We start from the raw sequence: 8,914 nt of genomic DNA, 5'->3' as shown, positions 1-8,914 counted from the left end.
ACAAAATTACTGTCTGTGTAGAGTAACTCGTTACTTATTACACTACTTTTGCTTACATTATTACACTACAATGACATCGCCGGCCCGGGACCATCGCAAAAAATAATTTCAACCGTCTTGAAGTCAGTGTAAACAATCCAAAATTCTAAAAGTTATTCTTTTCCTTTGTTATTGTCATCTATAGTGGTTATTTGCATAATTTTTTTTTAACACACAGTTTGATTAGGAAATGATTGTATCTTTTTTAAATATGTGCTTTGATTTAATAAAATGTAACTCAATTTGTAACTTGACAAATGGTATAATATTACTGAAATCCTATAAGTAATAAGTTATATTACTGAGTTACTGCTAAAAGTAATATATTACATGTAATATGTTACTTTTGTAATAAGTTACCCCCAACACTGCATACCATACTGTACCACAACATGCCATTGGCTACACATGCATGCCATGCTGGACTAGTGCCAGGTTTAAAACTTGATGTGTCGTGCTTTCACCAGGAGGCCCCACACATTCCTAGGGTCAAAGGTGAACTCTTCCTCCAAACTAGGGAAACTAACAGGGAGGTGTGCAGCTTGACGCGTAACACCTCTCCCCCGCTGTACCAAACTGCTCCGAGGGAAAGAAACACACAAGATTGGCTCTGCCCTCCTAATCCATCCTCCCCCTCCTTTCATCTCCCTCCATCACGCTATCACCGGAATTCCAAATGGGTGTGAATGTTTCTCCGCCTGCTTCTCTCAAAGCTGCGTATTAACAATTGCATTGCGCCGCAAATGGCATCTCTAAGGTAGGGGGCGACCTTCATTCCTCTGCAGAGGGCACGCCAGTAAATCCATTTCTCTCGAGATGCGGTTCACTGAATAACAAATCATGGGGGCCGACGTGGCTCTCTCTCCTGTTAAAGAAGCCCATTGCTGGACGCTTCCTCCACAGGGCCTGTAACACCAGGGGGTTTATTATTGAGAGAGGGGAGACGAGAGGACAACCATGGGGAATGTGTGCTGCCACAGGGAGCATGAATACCCAACCTCCAAACATGCAAACACTTTCGCTCTCTCTCTTTTCTCTGCCCCTCTTCCTCCATCTCTGTGTTGGTAATAGTCTTGCTATCTCTTTGAGAGAGCAGAAATTACAGATATTACCTTGTAAAAAGATTAATAGCAATAAAGCCCCATTTTTATAAATAAGTCAGCAGCTCTCCGCGGAGTTAGCACATGCCACATTCACAGCACACAATGACACCGACACACTCGGCAGATCATCAGGGGGAATTCACAACCCAATTTCGCACTGATATTATCTCCAAGTATCCTAACATAGTGACATATTTCTGCACCTCATTTCCCCTCCAATGTTCTCGTCCTCAAACCAAATCAACGTGATGGAGCATCAGCCACCTGTCAGAATGTGTTGAGGTGGTTCACATTTCATGGGGACACCTCATCTCGCATCATGACCAGTGTAATGTTATTTACATGTACACCCTGATGTACACAAAATGGCTACAGTGCTGTCGATGCTGATAAGGGCCGTCACTAGAGGAACATGGTGACAGCAGCCAGATTACAACATGGTGATTTACCCGATTTATTCCATCCTGTGACCTAGAAAAGAAGGCCAATTTCAGTCTACTTTGTTGTTCCTGCGCAGACAGACTCGATTTTCTGTCTGTGCTGTTTTTATTGAATATTTCTCTAAACAGTTGTTCGAGCAATTTCCCTTTGACTTGGCTTGCAGTTTGAAGGAGATGGAATTCGTAGCAGGTGCTGCGGAAACCAATTTTTGGGACATTATGGGTCTATAGTGACCCAGATTGCATCTAATTTCTGCTTTGTTGACATCTTGACAAATGAGACTTTGTTAAAGTAATGATGCACAACGCTGCAGCTTTTGCTGAATCCATATATAGTCTGGCTACAGACAGGCCTTGGGTTGGAGCCCTTGAAGTGTATTTTCATTTGATTATGAGACTCTTCAGAGGGAGGAAATTATGTTTCGACTGACTACTGTGTGCAGAGACTTCTCAGAGGGGAGAAACCATGTTTTCTGCTCTCTGTGTGAAATCTGAAAAGTTAGGGGAAGGAGATGACGAGCAGAGTATTGATTTTGGAAGCTGGACACACACACACACACACACACACACACACACACGGGACACAAGGTGCTAAGAGCCTTCAGAGTGGATGTGGTATCACTCTTTCTTACGTTGCCCCTCTCTCTCACACACACAAACATAGAGCGTGCACACACGCACATGCACACACGCACACGCACACACACTCTCTCTCTCTCTCTCTGTGTCTCTCTATCTCTCTTCCAGGGATGCACGCAGCGACAACTTGATAAGTGCATCACTACACACACCGTCCCATGTAGGAGGCAGGTTACACACACATGGGTGGGTGAGGATGGGCCCTTCTTAAATAAGTGGTGTGCTAGAGGGAGAGGAGAGGTCCTATATGGTGAAGTGGAGCAGTGAGGAAGAGTTATATGCACTGCCTCCTCTGCAGTGTTGGTGGAGCGCCAGCGTCACTATAAGAAGTCAGTCAATAGGCTGACTCAACAGTGTGTGAAATTAAGAGGGAAATAGAAGTAGACAGACATTAAGCCTCTCTCCCACTCCCCTTCACCCCCTCAGACGCCAGCCATCGGCTAATGCACCCCCCCAGAGCCCCCCCTCCCCACACACACACCGCTATCACACACCAACAGCACTCGAGTTCTACTTCCTGTCGTCTGGTCGGCAAAACCACCGAGGCACAGAAAGCTACACTGACCTCCTTTGGCAGCATGTTATGTAAATACGACATTGAGGACGTCGCTACGAGGAGTTTGGATTTTTGACATGTCACTTTATATGAGTTGCGGTTTTTGTACAAACTGCAGCGATGGAAAGTTGTAAACTTTACCCATGCAGGCACGCAACAAAGCACTCAAATCATTTTTTGTAACACAAGCTTTTGCTTTGGTCTGGTATATTTTTATGCACATATGACAACTATAAAACACAGAAAACAATTACAATTTGAACCAAGAACATAAAACAGTGTCTTGGCACTACAGGCAGATACAAAAAAAGAAAGAAAGAAAGTTTAAACTTTTCAAGCTAATAGCATCAAAGCTATACATAATGGTGTGATTGAAATTCACATGGCTAGTATGCCACCCCAATAAAACCAGACATCTAATTGTCTAATGTCCACTGGGAGGATGTTTAGAATACCTCACAATCTCCTTTCTAATTCCTTGATATGTTAATATGCGCCTTGTTTTTGAGCGAGAAACAAAATTCTTTCCGCTGAGAGCCTCATTTTGTCAAAGCAGGGAGGAGTCGCATTTCCATACGAAATGTCTGGGTTAGAATGAACAGTAGCCTAATGATAAAAAGGCAGTTGCCAAGGTAATATGCAAAATAGTCTCATTGACTCGGAGTTGAACTATGAGAGGCACCTTCAGAATGGAAGCTGCTGACTTCATCCCTAATCCTGTTAGCTGGAAATAAATAGTCTATTTTTTTTTCAACACACAAACCATTTAAAATATCTGATATATTCAACAACACTTTAGAACAAGCAACTGAATTCTAAACCATGTCTGAGATATTTCACTTTGGCAGATGGCTAAAGGAGGATTAAAATATGACTTTCTTTAACTAGGGAATACTACGAGCATCTGCTAGTGAGGAAATCACTCTCCAATCATTCCCTGGAATAATTTTCATACAACAATAGGACATTGTGCTTTGTTCGAGAGCGATGCCACCAACAGGTTTAACCGTCTACCTATGCTCTCTTTGCCGTTTTGTGTATGCAACTGTGGAGCTTAGCAGCAGGCAGAAAGGAGGAGGTGAGAGAGTGCCTGCTTGACCTGCAGCACACGGTGTACATAATTACACTTTAATTCCAAGGGGACATTGAAACCACTAGAGGGAGCAACAATATGCAGAGCAGTGAGAATTTGGTGTCAGACAGGTTCAGAGCTTCCTCCAGTGTGTCAGAATTAATAGTCCCTTTTTTTACATTGTCACAGTAGCTAAACCGGTGCATACAATTCCCCGTGGCAAGTTACTTTTTGCAACTTATTGACAAACCAATCCAACAAAAACAACAAAAGTGTAATGTTACTACCACTAGATACACAATGGAACAAATTCAAAGGTTTGGGCAGGTTGTGGAGTGATTTAGGGTTGTTCGGTGCCCGGGCCCCTGAAGCGTTCCCGAGACCACCTTTTCAAGTGGACCCGGAAGCGTTTCAAACGAACCGGACCTGGGGTCAGTTTGGGGTCAAGTGTGTTCGGAAACGGTGCCGGTTCCCTTATGTGAAACCTTAGTGAAGGACAGAGCTGGCAAAAGGAAGTTGTAATGCATCGGCTTCTTAATGCAGGAGAAGCAGAAGAAGAAGTATTTTGTTGTGACAGGTTGTTGTGACAGAAGACAATGGAAGTGGATAAAGAAAGGAACAGTGGATCATGATCCTAAGCTTGACGCTGTCTCCAGACCCGCATCCTGCTCAAGCATTGAATTACAATCCAAACAGCCGTTCAACGAAATGCCCTAAAGTCTCTTTTGACACGTTTCTTCAATGTTTATTTTAACAGTTAGATGTGATCTAGGTAGCTTCGATGAAGGTGCAGTGGAGACACAGAACATCTCCTTGGGAGTTGGACAAACTATACTAGAATCATATATCATATATCAATTATATGTACACATACAGTAAGGAATTGGACTCCGGCTTGCTTTGCTCTCAAAGTACTCACATACAGAAAAAAAGAAAAGAATGAACGGTATGCACAAGTTAAAACAGGCATGGCAAGAAGCTAGGGTACATTTAGACATTAGCAAAAATGTACAGTAACTGTATACAATAAGTTGTTGTAGTTGTAGTTGTAGTTAGTTTATTGTCCACCAAAGTGGAAATTCATCTTTTGTCTCATCATATACACAAAAACAATTAGACAGCAACATTAACAACAGCAACATTTACACACAAAAAACATCTTAGTAGCAAATAAAGGACAGCAGTGGCATAATACATAGCATAATAGGCTAGTCTAACGAGGCATATTCTCATTCAATACCCTGATTGCAGTTGGTATGAATGAGTTCTGAAAGATGTTACGCTTGGCCTTAGGCACTCTATATCGCCTGCCTGAGGGGAGCAGTTCAAATTCGCTGCAGAGTGTGGTGTAATCTATTTTAAATACGTATAGATGAAGAAATGTACATGTACGCTGTGTACATGTACAGTAAATGTGTAAATACACAGGATTGTAAACAAAGGCTTATACATATATGTTTGTGGATATTTAACACAGTAACAGGAAGTTATTCCACAGTAAGCGTAAGCTAAGTGTTGAAGTGGTTGATTTGTGTTCATCATCAGAGTAATGGCCTGTGGGGGTAGAAACTGTTTTTGCGTCTGTTGGCTTTGGCGTACCGTGCTCTGTATCACCTGCCAGAGGGGAGGAGTTCAAACAGGTCATGGCCAGGGTGGAATGGGTCCGGGATAATCTTACCTGCCCTTTTCTTGACTCTGGAGGAGTACAAGCCTTGGATGGAGGGCAGCTTGGAACTCGGCACCGATGATTTTCTCTGAGGTCGAAGATACGATACGAAGTTTTCAAACATAACAACAGAAATAACCGAAGAGAGATTGTGTTAAAGTTGGTTTAGTGGATTCCTCACTTTGTGGATAATGGAGAAACTTTCGGTAACACTTCATAATACTGTAACACAAAAAATGGGTAGTTACTGAGGAACGAGTAAGGAACGAACCATTAGTTCATGAATAGTTAATGATTAGTTAATGAGTAGTTGATAGGTAGTTCCTTAATGGTAGTTACTTAAGAACTGACCATTAGTTACCATGTTAACGAACCAGTAAGTAATGATTACTTCCTTAATTTTTTTTTTTATATTTCACTAGTTGTTAAGTAATGGTAAAGTCAGCAGGAAGTAATGGTGTATTCCTTAGTAACTACTCAGTAAGATGTACTGCTTTACTTGAGGGGGCACAAACATGTTAAGTAATGGTAAAGTAAGTAGGAAGTAATGGTGCATTCCTTACTAACAACTCGGTAAGATGTACTGCTTTACTTGAGGGGGCACAAACATGGGAACTAATGGTAAAGTAAGCAGGAAGTAATAGTGTATCCCTTAGTAACAACTCAGGAAGATGTACTGCTTTACTTGAGGGGTCACACACATGTTAAGTAATGGTAAAGTAAGCAGGAAGTAATGGTGCATTCCTTACTAACAACTCGGTATATACTATAGGAATACACCATTACTTCCTGCATACTTTACCATTACTTAACATGTTTGTGCCCCCTCAAGTAAAGCAGTACATCTTACCGAGTTGTTAGTAAGGAATGCACCATTACTTCCTACTTACTTTACCATTACTTAACATGTTTGTGCCCCCTCAAGTAAAGCAGTACATCTTACTGAGTAGTTACTAAGGAATACACCATTACTTCCTGCTTACTTTACCATTACTTAACAACTAGTGAAATAAAAAAAATAAAAAAAGGAAGTAATCATTACTTACTGGTTCGTTAACATGGTAACTAATGGTCAGTTCTTAAGTAACTACCATGGGAACTAATGGTCAGTTCTTAAGTAACTACCATTAAGGATCTTTAAGGAACTACCGATTAACTATTAATGAACTAGTGAATGAAAACAAATAAAAAAAAGTTTTTTTTAGGGAAGTAATCATTACTTACTGGTTCGTTAAGATGGTAACTAATGGTCAGTTCTTAAGTAACTACCATTAAGGAACTACCTATCAACTACTCATTAACTAATCATTAACTATTCATGAACTAATGGTTCGTTCCTTACTCGTTCCTCAGTAACTACCCATTTTTTGTGTTACAGTATTATGAAGTGTTACCAAACTTTCTATGCACGCAGAATACAGTGAGTGCAATTTCTTTCCTTTTTTTTTTGCCTTTTCCTGTTGCAATCTGATTCTGGTCGGTCCTCTCATCGAAAGCAGCTGGCTGAAGATAGAATACGATCATCTAACTTACCTAGGGGAAGGGAAGCCAATGTCTGTAGAGACTGTTCAGATGGATATTGACCAAAGGGGGGAAATCTGATGGAATTCCATTGACCTATGGCAAAGTGCACCATGTTACACAGCCAGATCAATGTCCTCTCTGGCTCTTTTCTGTGCTCACCTCTCTCTGGGGAACTTTTAATGCTCAAACTTGTTCTTGTTGGGAAGCGAGAGGCAGAGCAGTAGAAAACGTTGACAGATGTGTGAGAAAGTGCTGTGGATTGTTGCTAAGCGTGTTTGATCTGTCAGATTGAAGGACTGTGTGAGCCCAGGATTCGGCTGCTTCAGCTTTTCACTTCACAGAGAATGTAAGAAATAGACGGATTCTTTGGTGGATCCTGCAAGTCAAAGTTGCTGCGTTATGTTTCTCTCACTGTTGCCTTTATACATTGTACCAAGGTCAGCCATCGGAAGTGTCTGGGTAACAGCGTCTGGTTACATTCCCATACTCTTTTTCACTTATTTTAATGCGGAAAATGCGGACAGATCAAAAGCCCTGACTCACAATGTGCACAACAAAGATGATCTGTGTTTCAAATTTGCTGTACAGTGACACACACCTGGCGCGGTTTGATGAGTCAGTCTTTCAAAAGGAGCTTTGCTTTATTTGTTTGATCAATACATTCTAATGAAGCTCTGGATAAATTATAAGTAACAACAACAACTGTGTAGCATTTGTTGAGGAAAGAAACATACCAAGAAAATATAATGCCGTTCTTAAACAAAGACACTGTCATGCCATGCCAGAACAGAACATTTGTTTGTGAAATTTCCAAACAGCCATAGGCCATAAATCTCGAATCTGTTTTGCTTTTATGATCAGGAAGGCATAAACGGGCTTACTGTGTACTAACCATTTCAAGCTGAATATGACTCAAGAGCTCATCCCATAAAACCCAAACAATTATTCAAACAACATTGAAATGGATTCATGGTAGTGACTTCTGAGGTGTTGACAATGGGGAGGGAAAATAATTGTGTAATACAGAATGCAAAGGATGTTTCAATTACTGCAACTTTTAAATGGTCATGGGTCAATTAGTGAAAAGATTGCATTATCAATCTCCAGGTGAGAAGCAATAGATCAGGCTTGCAGGTCATTGGATTTCAAGACTCACGGGTGAAGGGATTTGGTCAATCATGAAACAAGCAATTGATTTTCCTCTCTTTATTTGGGGATCTTGGTGTGTGGCAGAAGGACATTTTCCTCCCTCGGTACACTGACTGAATGTAATTTAGTCTTTTCACAGCGAGCAGACTTACCACCTGTTTTCTATTTTCTTGGACTGACATTTGGGGGTACGAGATGCTTTTGAGAAATGCTTGTCTTAATTTTTCCCGCCCAAACCTATAAATGGAACACAGTGCAGCTTGTCATTTGGGTTTGATGTGAACCATATGTATAGCTACACATAGAACATTTGTTGCGTGTCTATAGAGAACTAACAGTGCTGTTATGTCTTTTGGACAAGAGAGAGACAATCATGTTTTCTTACAAGTAGAGTAACTGTGTAATATAACTAGAGAGTCAGCAATGTCCAAATGAGCTCAATTGTAATGTCGAAAACAAATGGAACTATTTCAAACAACAGTCCTCGTAAAGGGACCTATTTAGAGCTATTCTAGGGTTTCGGTCTCTCGGGAGAGTCTGGGGTTTTGGAGCAGAGTTTTTTCAAATGCTGCTAAAAATCCATATGGGGTACAGCTGTCTATGGATGGACACAAACTGATATAATCCCACAAATATACGCGATTCCATGCACACATCCGCATGTGCGCACACACATATACACTTCATCAGTCACTGTCTGAAAGCTTGCATCTCCAAAATGTTGAC

This window comes from Poromitra crassiceps, assembly GCF_964638095.1.
Source record: "Poromitra crassiceps genome assembly, chromosome: 15".
Lineage (NCBI taxonomy): Eukaryota > Metazoa > Chordata > Actinopteri > Beryciformes > Melamphaidae > Poromitra > Poromitra crassiceps.
This window is presented reverse-complemented; position numbering follows the sequence as displayed.